This window comes from Coenobita brevimanus, chromosome 3 (genome assembly GCF_032717465.1).
Source record: "Coenobita brevimanus isolate Jiangsu-jjx chromosome 3, ASM3271746v2, whole genome shotgun sequence".
In the NCBI taxonomy this organism is placed as follows: domain Eukaryota; kingdom Metazoa; phylum Arthropoda; class Malacostraca; order Decapoda; family Coenobitidae; genus Coenobita; species Coenobita brevimanus.
In genome coordinates this window covers 20,004,068-20,017,481 of record NC_136956.1, presented here as the reverse complement: position 1 = coordinate 20,017,481, position 13,414 = coordinate 20,004,068, and the positions used below count along the sequence as shown (strand labels likewise).

Genomic DNA, 13,414 nt, shown 5'->3' with positions numbered 1-13,414 from the left:
TATATATATATGGAGCCTCTGTGGTACAGTGGTAATGTGTGCGTCTCGCACGCTGGTGGACGTGGGTTCGCCTCCCTCCAGGGATGTGAAAACTTTGGGAAACATTCACCGAGCCACTTGACCGCTTTGGCGGACATAAGGGATTCTGTGGTTGAACCAGTGTCGCATACTAGTGTGCTTGCACCCAGTTGGCTTAAGGCGGGACGATTACACTTGATTCACAGACTACACACACATTGAAAGCCACCCTAATATTACAATTACACTCAAGCACTTCTCACCATACATACAGTCTCTACCAGACAGCCTAAGCCACTGGGTAGAGATACATTGGCTGTATCGTCCCTGTCTAGGTAGGGATAGGCCGGTCCTGCAGTGGACCTCAACGGCTGATGATGATGACATATATATATACATACACACAAGTGCTCGTGGGCCCTTCGAGCCACTCGCACTTGCTCCTGCGGAGGGCTCTCACGCTGCTATAATTCATTTTAGTTGTACCTATGGGCAATAAATTCAACGGAGATCTTATGCCGGGTGCCTGGAGCAGCGTGTTTTGGTCAAAATGTGATCACTCATTAAATATAGTAAAAGTTTTTCAATCGTGTTGGGACCGATTTTTTCACATCAGCGAATATTTTGCGATTTTTTTTTGACAATTTTGGTGTGATATGAATGTGTAGTTTCGGCTGCCCAAAATGCACACACACACAGACCCATGGCTAGTGCTATATATATATATATATATACATATATTCATCATTCATTCATTGCCAGACGCCATGTGTCCCAACCGGGGTGGCCAAGGGCTTAGAGTTAATTGTTTTACAGGGAGGTTCACTAATCCTCCACCAACCCCACTTGACACGTAGGGATGCCAACAGCATCTGGTGTTCCCAGGCGGTCACCCATCCAAGTACTAACCAGACCCAACGTTGCTTAACTTCGCTGATCGGATGGGAAGCGGTGTACTCAACGTGGTATGGCCATATATATATATATATATATATATATATATATATATATATATATATATATTAGTGTGTGTGTGTGTATGTGTGTGTGTTCTTACCTAATTGTATCTTCACTAGAATGAGTCAAGCTCGTACTGTCCCGTGTATTAAACCATTTTTATCATACATATTCTTAAATTTATGAATAGTTTTGGCAAACAGTATTTTATTTATGGTGCATTCCAGTGATCAATTGCCCTATTTGGGAAACTGAATTTCCTTACATCTTTATCGTCTTTTTATGTAGTTTTTTTGCAATGTCTTCTTCCCGATGTTTCCTCATAGGTTATATATTCATTTATACCTCTTTTCCCTTTCGCTGAGATGCATTTATATAGCATAAACATGTCTCCTCTTTTCCTTCTCTCCTGTAGAGTTGGTAGAATTAGTTTTTCTACTCTTCCATTGTAGCTAAGATTCCATCTTGTAGCTGCCCTTTGTACTTTTTCAGTTTTATCCCAAGGTGTCCCAATAACGTATGGATACATTGCAATGATTTGTCACGGTGAATCCCGTTAACGTATCCATATATTTTGCAATTGCAAGGTCCATCGTTTCCACAATTTTCAAATTTTGAGCATGATTTTTGGTATGTAGACGAGAGACACCTTCCTCTACATTCTGCCAAGCGGTGACACTGCCTTACCGCATTTGATCCCCCCCCCCCCACGCCATTGTCTCAGCAACTCATCTGATAGCAGTGACCTGGCCAGGAAAGACATGTCACGCCACGGTACAAAATTCAAGGCAAGAGTGATTCCCCAATCGATGGTGGTGTGGAGGACAAAGATTATGTGGCGCCAAAGGAAGAAACGAGCCGAAATGATGAGGTAATGTCACCAAGGAAGGTGCAGTATGTTAATGTGTTCAGTAAATGAAACAATGCTTATATCGCCTATATTATTGTGTGAAAACGAATATGTTCTTGTACTATATATAAATTCGTACCAAATGAACAAATATCTACCTATTCTGAGTGGTTTGCAATAGTTACCACTATTTAGAAAACGTGACACCTACTGCGTGGCTCCAGAGAACATGGTACCAGATGTTTAAAGGTTCACCTGTTTATACTACTTCTAAGCTCAGGTGAGCATATTGGGGGGCATTTTCCAATGTTTCTTATAAAAAGCAGAGCTTTTAGCCAAGAATTTTTTTTTTTCGAAAATCTGTCAGGATTTGGGGGGGGGGGGGGCAGTGGTGAAAAATCAGTCGGGATCCAGAGGGTTAACTATGTGCTTTTTGAGATGAGGATTGCAGACTACTGATCCATACTCCAGGGTTTGTCTGATGAATGATGTTATTATCTTTCTCAGCATGTCTTCATTTATAATATGTGAAGGTTATTCTCATATTAGCCGGCAGTGTACAGTATACCTGTTATGCACCTTCTCACTGATGTGGTCAGCCGGAGATAGTCTGTTATTGATACGCAGTCCTAGGTCTTTCTCCCTTTCTGATATGTGTAAGGTTGATCTTCCTAACTTATAATCCTAATCTGGACTTTTCTCACTATTACCAATCTTAATGACATGACACTTGTCCACATTAAATTCCATATGCCATTACTTGCACCAATCATGAAGCTTATTTAATTCTTCTTGTAGCTCTTTGCAAGAATCTGTGTTAGTAATCTCCCTTTATATTTTTTCATGATCTGCAAACATAGTTAGATAGCTTCCATTTCCAGTGTTACTATGTCATTTATATATACTAAATACCGGTACATAATTGGTGCCAGCACTTAGCCCTGTAGAGCTCTGTTAGTCACTTTCCTCCATGATGAGTAATTTACCCTTGTTACTGTTCTCCTTTCCCTTTTTCTGAGAAAATCCTGCATCCAACAGTACAAGTTGCCTTGGATACCTCCTTGATGAAAAGTCTTTGGTGCGGTACTCTGTCAAGTGCATTCTTGAAATCTAAATAGATACTGTCCACCCATCCTCCTCTTTTCTGTAATGTTTCTGTAACTCTGTCATAATATCCTAATAGATTAGTAACACATGACTTTCCCTTTCTAAAACCGAACTGCCTTTCTGTTATCATACTGTGATCCAGATGGTTTACCCAAAATTATCTTATCAGATTTTTGCTGTAAATATCTTACTTACAATACTGGTCAGTGATACTGGACGGTAGTTGACTGGATTCTGTCTATTCCCTTTCTTGAATAGGGGAACAATGTTTGCTTTCTTCTAAATACCATGTAGTTTACCTTGACTTAAGGATTCCTTGAATATTAAATACAGTGGTCTGCTTAACTCCTTTGCACATTCATGTAGCACCCAACTTGAAATCCGTCAGGACCATATGCTTTTCCATTGTCAGATTTACTTAACTCTTCCTGTACTTCTTTTTCTGATATTTGTATATGTGGTAATACGTGTGAGTATGCATGTTCCATGTGATCTCTTTCAAAAGTATTTTCTTTTGTAAAAACTGATTGGAAGTTTTTATGTAGTTCTTCACAAATATCTTTTTCCTGTGTAAAGATGATCCCCTCATCCGTAATGGAGTGTATTTAATCATTATGTCATCTGTGCAGCATGTGAGGTGGTGTGTGGGGTGAAGAGAAGACGAAAGGGGGTGCATGGTGGAATGAAGAGGTGAGAGGGGTTGTGGCACAAAAGAAGAAAGCATACTGTATAGTGAGTGGATGAGAAACAGGGGCGTGAAGAAGTTGAGAGACGGAAGAGAGAGTTATATAGAGAGAGGAAAAGAGGTGAAAAGATCAGTAAGAGAGAGTAAGAAGAATGGATGAGGATTTTGGAAGGAATTTGTGTGTAAAGTGGAGGGACTGTAAGAAAATGTTCTGGAAAGAGGTGAAGAGAGTTAGACAGGGTGGCAGTGAAGTTACTTGGGGAGTGAAAGATAAAAATAGTGGATAACTAGTGGAGACGGGAGAAAAAGTGAGCAGATGGAGAGAACACTTCAAGCAATTGTTAATCAAAGAGAATGAAGGTAATGCAAGTATAAGTGGCTGGGGAATGGCTAGGAGACGGAAGGATGTGAGAAGAGATGGAAAAATCAGTAGGATAAAAGTTGTGGAAACAATGAAGAAAGTTAAAATGGGGAAAGACCCAGGAATTGATGGAGTGTGTGGTGAAAGGCTGAAGCATGGGGGAGAGACAGTAGTAGAATGGATGTTGAAGATATGGAGATTGGCCTGGGATGAAGGTAGAGTCCCGGAGGATTGGAAGTCAGGTATAATAATTCCCCTATACAATGGAAAAGGGGAAAAAGAAGTATGTGGTAATCATAGGGGCATGTGTCTTCTTAGTGTAATAGGAAAGGTATGTGGTAGGATACGTACTGACATAGAGAAATAACAGAGGAATTAGTTGGAGAAGAACAGGGACGTTTCAGGAAGAGAAGAAGTTGTGTAGATGGGATATTCGTTCGTCGATCTTTAGTGGAAAAGTTTCAAGAGAAGGGAAAGCAGTTGTATCCACCATTCATGGATTTGGAGAAAGCATAAATGACAGTATGGAGGAAAAAAAAAAACAGGAGCGTAGTGGTAAGAAAAGGAGCGGGTACAAGGGGATAAAAAGGGAGAGTGATAGGTAAGGACAAGCAGTGATACCCACTCAGGAGTCTAAAACCGTGTGGACAATCCGGACTCTCCAGTGCTTATGTGCCATGTTTGGAGGGGGAAAGAGATAGGGAAACACAGACAAAAAAAGAACTGATGAAAGCGACCAGAGATAGAGTGGAATGAGAAAATGAACACACACACACACACACACACACACACACACACACACACACACAAAGAACTGATGAAATCGACCAGAGATAGAGGGGAATGAGAACACACACACACACACACACACACACACACACACACACACATGCACAATCAGCTGTCACAGTGATACAAATCACATCCAGTACTTTTACTCGTCGCATTTTCCTCATCTTTCCGAAAGTTTTCTCCTCGAGGCCCACACTGATATACGCCACTATTTCCACCCACACATTTCCATCTTTTCTTCCTCTCTCACATGTACTCAACAAGAGTCGCTCAGTTTTTTTCAGAACACTAATTTTTTTTTTTTTTTCTAAAAATTCTTTAACTGTTTTCTTTTTTATTTTATCCTTGCTTTAACAAGACTCCTTGGTAACTGACAATCACATCATAACTCCGTCTCTTTCTTTGTATTTAAAGAACAGGCCATTGCATTTCATACCAGGGGATCCCATACAAGCGGAGCATACCGGCCTGGTTTCATCTAGGAATTAACAGGCATACAGTGTAAACAATGATGACAACAAAAAAACACAACAATTATTGTTATAAGAATCTTAGTGGCATTACGTACGTTGAAAAGTAGTATTCTCGTGAAACAGTTTTAGATGCCTAGAAACCCTTGTATATAACACAGTTCTTGTACTTATCAAACTTTCAATATCATTGTTATGTTATTATCAGTCTGAAATGGAGAAATAAAATATTTAACAAAGGATCCATCCTAGCAGAGGAGAAAACAACTTGAGAGGGTTAAGCAAGAGTAGATATAGGAGGGAGATAACAATGAGTGGAAAGTATGATTAGAATGTGGAAGGTGAGGAGGGCAGGGGTGGCAAGAGTGGAATGAATATTGATTTGTAGGCAGAGGCAGGCTGGAGGTACTGGATAAGTATGGATAAGCGGGTGGACAACGGGAAGGAGAGGGAAGAATGACAAACAGGATGTAGGGAAGAAAGTGAGTGGAGCAGGAATGACATGCAAGATGACAGGATGAAGAGGAGCCGTAGAAGGGGGCTGATGAAACAGGGAATGCAGGAATGGAATGTGATAAAAGCCCAGAATTGTCGAAAGAGGTATATAAAATGAATAAAGCAGAATGAAGGAAGGTAAACAAAGTGAGCAAGGGTAGGCATATTAAGAAGAAGAGTGCATATGAAACACGGTGAGAAACTAAGGAGAGAAAGATAGGAAAGCGAAGTGAGGGAAGGCAAAACAGGCTGAGGCAGGAGGAAGCAAGATGCCAGACTAAAAGGGAGACAGGTGGGACAGGTGAGTCGATGAAAGTGAAAGTGTACGATGGAGTACAAAGGAAATAAACCAGCAACAGACCTGTTGGTCCTTTTTTGGCTGTTTGGTATAGGGAAGGTTATAACTAACTAGACTAATCTATCACAGGCATGTAAAAGTGATCAGGCAGTAAGCCAAGTGATTTATGGCGAAACAGGTGCCGGCAGGTGAGGTAGATGAGGTGCCAGTGAGGCAAGGAGAAGATTGAGAAGATTGGTTGGAAAGGAGACGGGAGATAGGATGTATTTAAGCTAGATGAGTAGGTACGCAGCTGGAAAAGGATGTAGGTAGGAAGACAGGCAAGGAGGTGGATAGGTATGTATTATGTCAGGTTTGTTGGTTTAGGAAACAGTAGGTTGGTAGAATAATTTGTATGGAAGCAGGCTGGAAGGAAATTATAGGAAAAGAGGCCGATAATTATGGAAGGATGTAGGTAGGTAGGAAGTGTCAGAGGTAAGTAGGCAGGTAGGGCGATAACAAGGGAGAGGTGAAGCATGATTGAAGAGAATAGGAAGCAGGACAGGAAAACAGAAAGTTTAAGGGCCAGGCTTCCTTAAGGGAAGATAGGTAAATTTCGGGCAGGTATGAAGGAAAGTGCATTTTGCCTGTAAGACTCTGGTATCAGGGGTACAGCCATAGGCAGTGTTTAAACTATGGTTGTATTTTTCTGCACCTGATAGGGCTCACAGTTATTAAGAATAAAACCTGCAGTATGATGCTGTTAGTTGGATTAAGAACAAAACGTCCAGTATGATGCTGTTAGTTGGATTTCATTCCCGCTGTCACTACACGATTTAATTTAGCTTACAATGGTATCACGGTGTAGGGTTTAGAAGTACACTCATTAAACACTTCAGTATGATGACATATATATATTTCAGCTACAGTCAGCCGATTTTATAGACCTTAGGGAAAGCCTACAGTAATCAGCGTGCTAGGAAATCTCTTTTATATTCCCATCAAGATCAAGTTGTTTATATTATATTCTTGTTTCTTCCAGGCTACTTTAGTGCACTTAAGAAAACCACTAGTGTCCGGAAGCTCGTGTGTGTAGTGTCTGTTGTGTTTTGGTTGTGGTGGTTATGGTGCTGAGGTTTGTGGTGGTTGTGATTGTTGAGATGGTTGTGATATTGAAGAATGCGGTGGTTGTCGTAGATGTGGTACTATAGTTCGTGGTTGTGGTGCTTTGGTGCTGAAGATGGGTGTGGTTGTGGTGGCTGTGGTACTGAAGGCTGTGGTGGTTGTGGTAATGAGGGTTTTGTTGGTTGTGAGAGTAAATGTGTAGTGACTGTGGTACTGAAGGCCCTGGTGGCTGTAATGCTTTTGCTTACTGTAATGTTTGTAGTGGCTGGTTTTTGTGTTGTTTGTGGTGGATGTCATGGCTGTATTGCTGGAAACTTAGGCCGTTGCTTTAGCTGTAGTGGCTTCAGAGACTGGAGTGACTGATTTGTGATACAGTCCTGGTGGTGGTCCAGATTCTTGGAATTTGGGGACAGCAGTGGGGGTGGAATTTGAAGTGGTATGTGGAAATTCTAGCACCAAAATCCGTGTTCTTACTGTATGAGTACTAGCTTTTGGTGGTTAGTTTATGTTATGTTGGTTATAGGACTAGTAATGGTTTGAGATGGTTGTAGTATCAGTTTTAGGTTGTGGTGGTTGTAATATTAATATTAGGTTTTGGTGGTTATAGTATTATTAAACAGTTGTGATACAAAAGGTGGAGGTCTTCGGAGGTGGAGATGAGGAGGGTGTGGAGAAGGATGGAGAGACCACCTTAGCCCCTACATCTCCTGAGACCCTTTTGAGCCAGAACCCCAGTTGGAAATGGTGGTGGTCATCTTTCAAAAGAAGGGAAGAGGAGGGCATGGGAGAGGTCGACCAGGCCGCGTGATTTCGCTTCTCTCCTGAGACCCTCTAGAGCTACACTTCAAGAAAGAAAAGGAAGTGGTGGCCCTTCAGGTATGGAGATGAGCGTACATGTGAAATGCTACCTTACTGTACATTGGTAAGCAGGCTTGAGTACTGTATGGTTAAGACTGTTTAAACGCATCAACCCCATATAGAAGTGGAAATAATGGAAAATAAAGAAGAAAAAGAAGTTAGTATGATCGATATTTCAGTAACAGATTGCGGGGGATTTTGTATCATTAAATAGGTTGTGGTGGTTGTAGCAATATCATTAAGTGGTGGTGGTTGTACTATCAATAACAGGTTGGGGAGGGTATAGGCCTAATAACAGTAATAAGTTGAGGAGGGTGAAAGCCTAGTAACAGTATTAAGTTGGAGAGGGTGTAGGCCTAGTAATAGCAATGGGTTGGGCTGATTGTAGTTTTAATAGTTGCATGTGGTGAGTGTAGAATTAGTAGTAGTGTATATGGGTGGTTGTCGGTGGTAATTGTGGTGATGTGATCATAACTGACTTGTCTTTGGTTGTGGAGACTCTAACTTGTTACGACATATGAAACAGATTGTGATGTCTTATATATACTAATTGTGGTAGAGGTGTGCCTGAGATAGTTACGTACTGGTGTGTGTGGAATTTATTTATTGGCTTTGGTTTGTAAGTCGTTGTGGTTGTTGTGCTTGGCTGTGGCTTATGTGGTTTCTGTTGTCACACCTCCATAGCTCTCTACAACAGATCCCTTGCTAGCTAACATCATCAAACATCAATTTCAGTTTATGTTATTTTTTCCATGTGATTTGGGCCAGATGAGTTTTCTTAATAACACTTCTTCGCTTTGCACTGTTCTGCGTCAGCTGTCTGCTATTGGCCTACATATAAATCCGAAGTCATCATATTTATATCAGGTAGTCATATCTTTGTGTGTGTGTGTGTGTGTGTGTGTGTGTGTGTGTGTGTGTGTGTGTGTGTGTGTTCCTCCCCTCCAATGGCCTGGCAGCTCAATTTTCAACTCCTCACCAAACTTCTCAGTTCTATCATCTCTATATACCCTATTCATCGTAGCTCTCCTAATGATATACTGTCAACGAGATTTACTTCTCAAAGCCATCAGATCATGCTCATGTCGTTCCGACAATTTGCTTCTAACAGCACACTAAGGAAGTTATGGGACGCACCTGTTAGCAAAACGGAAGCCATGGGTGGCAGTTCATGATGGATGGTGCACATAATTCTTTATGGGATGGATTTAACTGATTTTTTTAAGGCGGCATCTTTCCAGAATAAATTAGTATGCCTGCATGTCTCTAAATTTACAGATTTTTAGTACATTAGTTTAATTAGCTAAGTCTTGGTGAATGATTCTTCGCGAGTGCGTAAGAAACAGAATCTAGATGTGAATGTAGGGAAAAGTGAAGTTACTGTCTTCTAGAGGAATAAAGTCACTGAATGTACAGTGAGGCTGGATGATGAGGAAATGTAGAATGTGAATGCATTTATGCACTTGGGTAGTATGAGTAAGAATGGAAGTTTGGAGGATGAAGTACTTGAAAGGGTACAACAAGGAAGAAAGGTTGTTGGTTCTTTGAAAGCAGTAATAAGAAACAGTGAAGTGAGCATGGAAGTAAAAAAAGTCGCTGCATGATAGTATTGAGGTACCAACTATATCGTATGGAAGTGAATCTTGGACCTTCTTGGCAGGACACAAGTCAAGAGTGAGAGCAGTGGAAACGAATTATTTGAGAGTAGCATGTGGAGTTATATGGCGAGACAGACTGACAGATGAGGAAATGAAGGAGCATTGTGGTGTGGATGTGGATGTGAGTGTTAGAAGGAATACATTGATGTGTCTGGCCATGTGGAGAGGATGAAGAACGAGAGACTAATGAGGAGTGTGTTAGTGAGTGAGATGAAGGGGGGGAGAGGGAGGAGGAAGCTAAGGATGAGATTGAGGGATGGAGTGGCGAGGTATATAAAAGAGCTGGGAAGAGGACAGTGAATTGGCAGGGGACAGGGCGATATGTTGGCGATTTGTTTGTGGCCACCCCCTACGGGATTGAGGCGTTTGGCAAGAGATAGAATCTTTAGTACACTAACGATATTCTTTTTTTCGTTTTATTACTCCCAAATGTATTTTCCTTGTGAAGATATCTTCTTTTCTAAGAAGTAAAATGACTGGTGCCAAGAAAAATCCATCTATTTATAGCCAGACGCCTTAATCCCGTACAGGGTGGCCATCAATAAATCGTCTTTATGTCGCCCTGTTCCCGGCGATTACGCAGCCTTTCCCCCAACAGACACACTGATCTCTCATATACACCTCTCAACTCCACCACTTCATTTCATCCTCGGTTTTCCGCTCCCTCTCCCCCCCCCCCTTGCCTCAGTCACATAAACCTTCTTCGTTAGTCTCTTACTCTCCATCCTTTCCACATGACCAAACCACCTCAGTGTATTTCTTTTAACATTTTATTTCCCATCCACATCAACACCACAACCCTCCTTCACTCCTCACTTGTCAGTCTGTCTCTCCATGTAAATCCACGTGCTCCTGTCAAGTGATTCATTTCCACTGATCACACTCTTGATTTGTGTCCTTCCAACAAAGATGAAGTTTCGCTTCGACACGTTAGAGCTGGTATCACAATGCTATCATGCCGTGACTTTTTTACCATATTCTTCCCTATTTCTTGACACTGTTTTAAAATAACCAGCAACCTTTTCTCCCTGCTGAACCCTTTCAAGTACTTCAACCTCTCAACTTTCATCCTTAGTCATTATACTACCCAGGTACTTAAATGCACTCACATTTTCCATTCCTTCACAATCCAGCTTAACTGTACATTTAGCGACTTCATTTCTCTCGAAGACCACAGCTGTACTTATCCCAATATTCACGTTTATAATCTGCTTCTTATACGCTCTCCCTAACTCTTTCTCCTAGCCTTGCAATTCCCCTTCGTCTTCACATAACAATACAGCATCATCTGCAAACAACAGGACAGGATGTTTCCAAACACTGCCCTTTCTCAGGACCACCCCAACACCCACTACCCTAACTCGTATCTCATTTACAACTCCATCATTATTTAGATTGGACAACCATGGATCCCTGGTACACTCCAACATTCAGATTGAAAAATCCACTCAGTTCACCAAGTACACTTAATGCAACCCTAGCGTATTCATACATGCTCTTCACAGCATTAAACAGTTTCCCATTTACTCCATTATTCTTAATATTTTTGACACCCCTTGCCTATTCGGTCTCTGATATGTTCTAAATCAATGAAGACTGCATACAACTTTTTTCCTTCCTCTAGAAACTTTTCTGTCAAATACATTATGATGATTATCTAATCTACACAACCTCTTCCCTTCCTAAAACTTCCCTGTTCTTTTTTAGTTCCTCTGATATTTCCCTAACTGTCAATAAGTATCATACCATAATTATGCTTTTCCTGTTACAACAAGAAGACAAATGCCTTCTGTGGTTATCACGCACTTCTTTTTCATCATTTCCTTTGTACAGCTGACTTCCAATCTGTCAGGACTCTATCTTCTTCCCAGGCCAATCTTCTGTACACATATTACACATGTGTTCTACAGCTATCTCTCCCCTGCACTTCAGCATTTCCTCACGCACTTTATCAATTCCAGGGGTTTTCCCCATGTTGATTGTATTGCTTCCACTACTTCCATCCTACTGATCTCTGCCTCCCATCTCATCTCCCATCTTCTCCCAGACATTTCCCAGCCACTTATACTCACCTTACATTCACTCACTATGTTATATATTACTTTAACCCTTTTAGACAGCAATTTTCTGGGACCATGTTCCACCCCCACCACAATTCAAGGTCGATTTTTCAACTTTTACCTAGGTGATTTTTTTTTTTCTCACAGAGCTGAAGAGCTTCAATTTACACATCTGAGAATGCCGATCTCAGTCCCTTAGGCCTAATGCTTACCGCAAAACTTCCCGTCAAAGATAATAAAAGTCCCCCTTAGCGGTAAGAGTGAAAACGAGAAAAAATGCAGAAACTTATTTTTTCCAGGAGAACGTTACCAAAATCAATGAAATCAATGTAAATCATGTTTCTATTGATGAAACTAGGTGTCGGGGCGTGCGTGAGTGAAAAAAAAAATACAAATACATTTTTTCCCAAACTGGAAAAATTGGGCAAAAGGCTAATTTTTGCTAGAGAACCTTACCAAAATCAATGAAATCAATGTAAAAAGGTTTCATAAAGTGATGAACTTTTGTTAAAAATATATATATATATATATATATATATATATATATATATATATCTTAGTTTTAATAAAAGGTCACCTCCAATTAAAAAAATGGATTACCATATGTTTAACATAACCACACGCAAGTTATATAACTTTTTGAATCTATATATAATTTTTTTTATAACTTTATAGACTTACACAGAAGATTATACAACCGTTTAGAACTTTCTAGAACAGGTTGTAGCATTCTAGTATGGTTTAACATTATTTAGAACATTGTAGAATAATTTAAATATTATAAAACGGGACACAGTTTTCAGCATCTAACAGTAATTTTTGCAGTTTGCAGGTGAATAGTTAGCAAAACAATTGCTTAGTGCGTTATTGTTATATATTAAATATTTTTGCTTTTCATTTAAGCATGATGTTGCACAAAAGAAGTCATACTATCGTACAGAGGAACAAGGATGTCTGGACCAAAATTTGGTGCAGTTCCAGCAGTCACATAGAAGAGGAATTACCTTTAGAAGAATCTTCATCAGAAGAAAAATGCAGCATGTCAGACCAAATACAAGTTGTTGGGCGTTACCAGTATCTTGGAGCAAAAATCAAGTTAAGAAAAGAACGAATAGTTAAAATATTCAAAAAAGTTTCAAAATTATGGGAGGGTACATTGAACTTTCCACATGTGTCAGATCAAACAACAGAAACAAAGCTTGACAAGGTGCTAAAATCTTGCGATGAATGTGTCAAGAGGGGAAAATATGATACCCTAAATAAACTTTTTGATATTACAAAAGTAAATGGTCGATGGTTATCCACTGAAGATAAGCAACTCTACCACCTACAAGTGCAAAGCAAAGGAGAAGTGGGGTACTCAACAGGTCAAGTTGCAAGTAAGGAAACCATTCACCATTCAAAATGACGGAAACTGCCTAGTGAACCTATATTACAATCAACATCGTACGATCATTCATCTAGTGGTAGGTACACTGAGTATGATGACGGTGAATATAAGTATGAAGATGAGACTAATCATCCATCAACCAGAAAACACAACAGAAGTAAAGTTGCAACTAACTTGGCGACATCCACTGGAGTATCGACAGATAAAGCTGCTAAAATATGCAAACAGTTGTCACCTGATGGTATTGACATTCCAGCTCCAAGTCAAGCAGCATTTTACAAGTCAATATACGAAGAGCCTGCTACACTGAA

At 40.3% G+C, this 13,414-nt stretch overlaps 1 non-coding gene across 1 annotated transcript; it reads right to left on the bottom strand.

Annotated features, from left to right (window-relative positions):
- Positions 1–878: 878 nt before the first annotated feature.
- LOC145394433 (5S ribosomal RNA) lies at positions 879–997 on the bottom strand. The gene has a single exon (XR_013896421.1). It is a non-coding gene; the product is annotated as a 5S ribosomal RNA (ribosomal RNA).
- Positions 998–13,414: the final 12,417 nt, after the last annotated feature.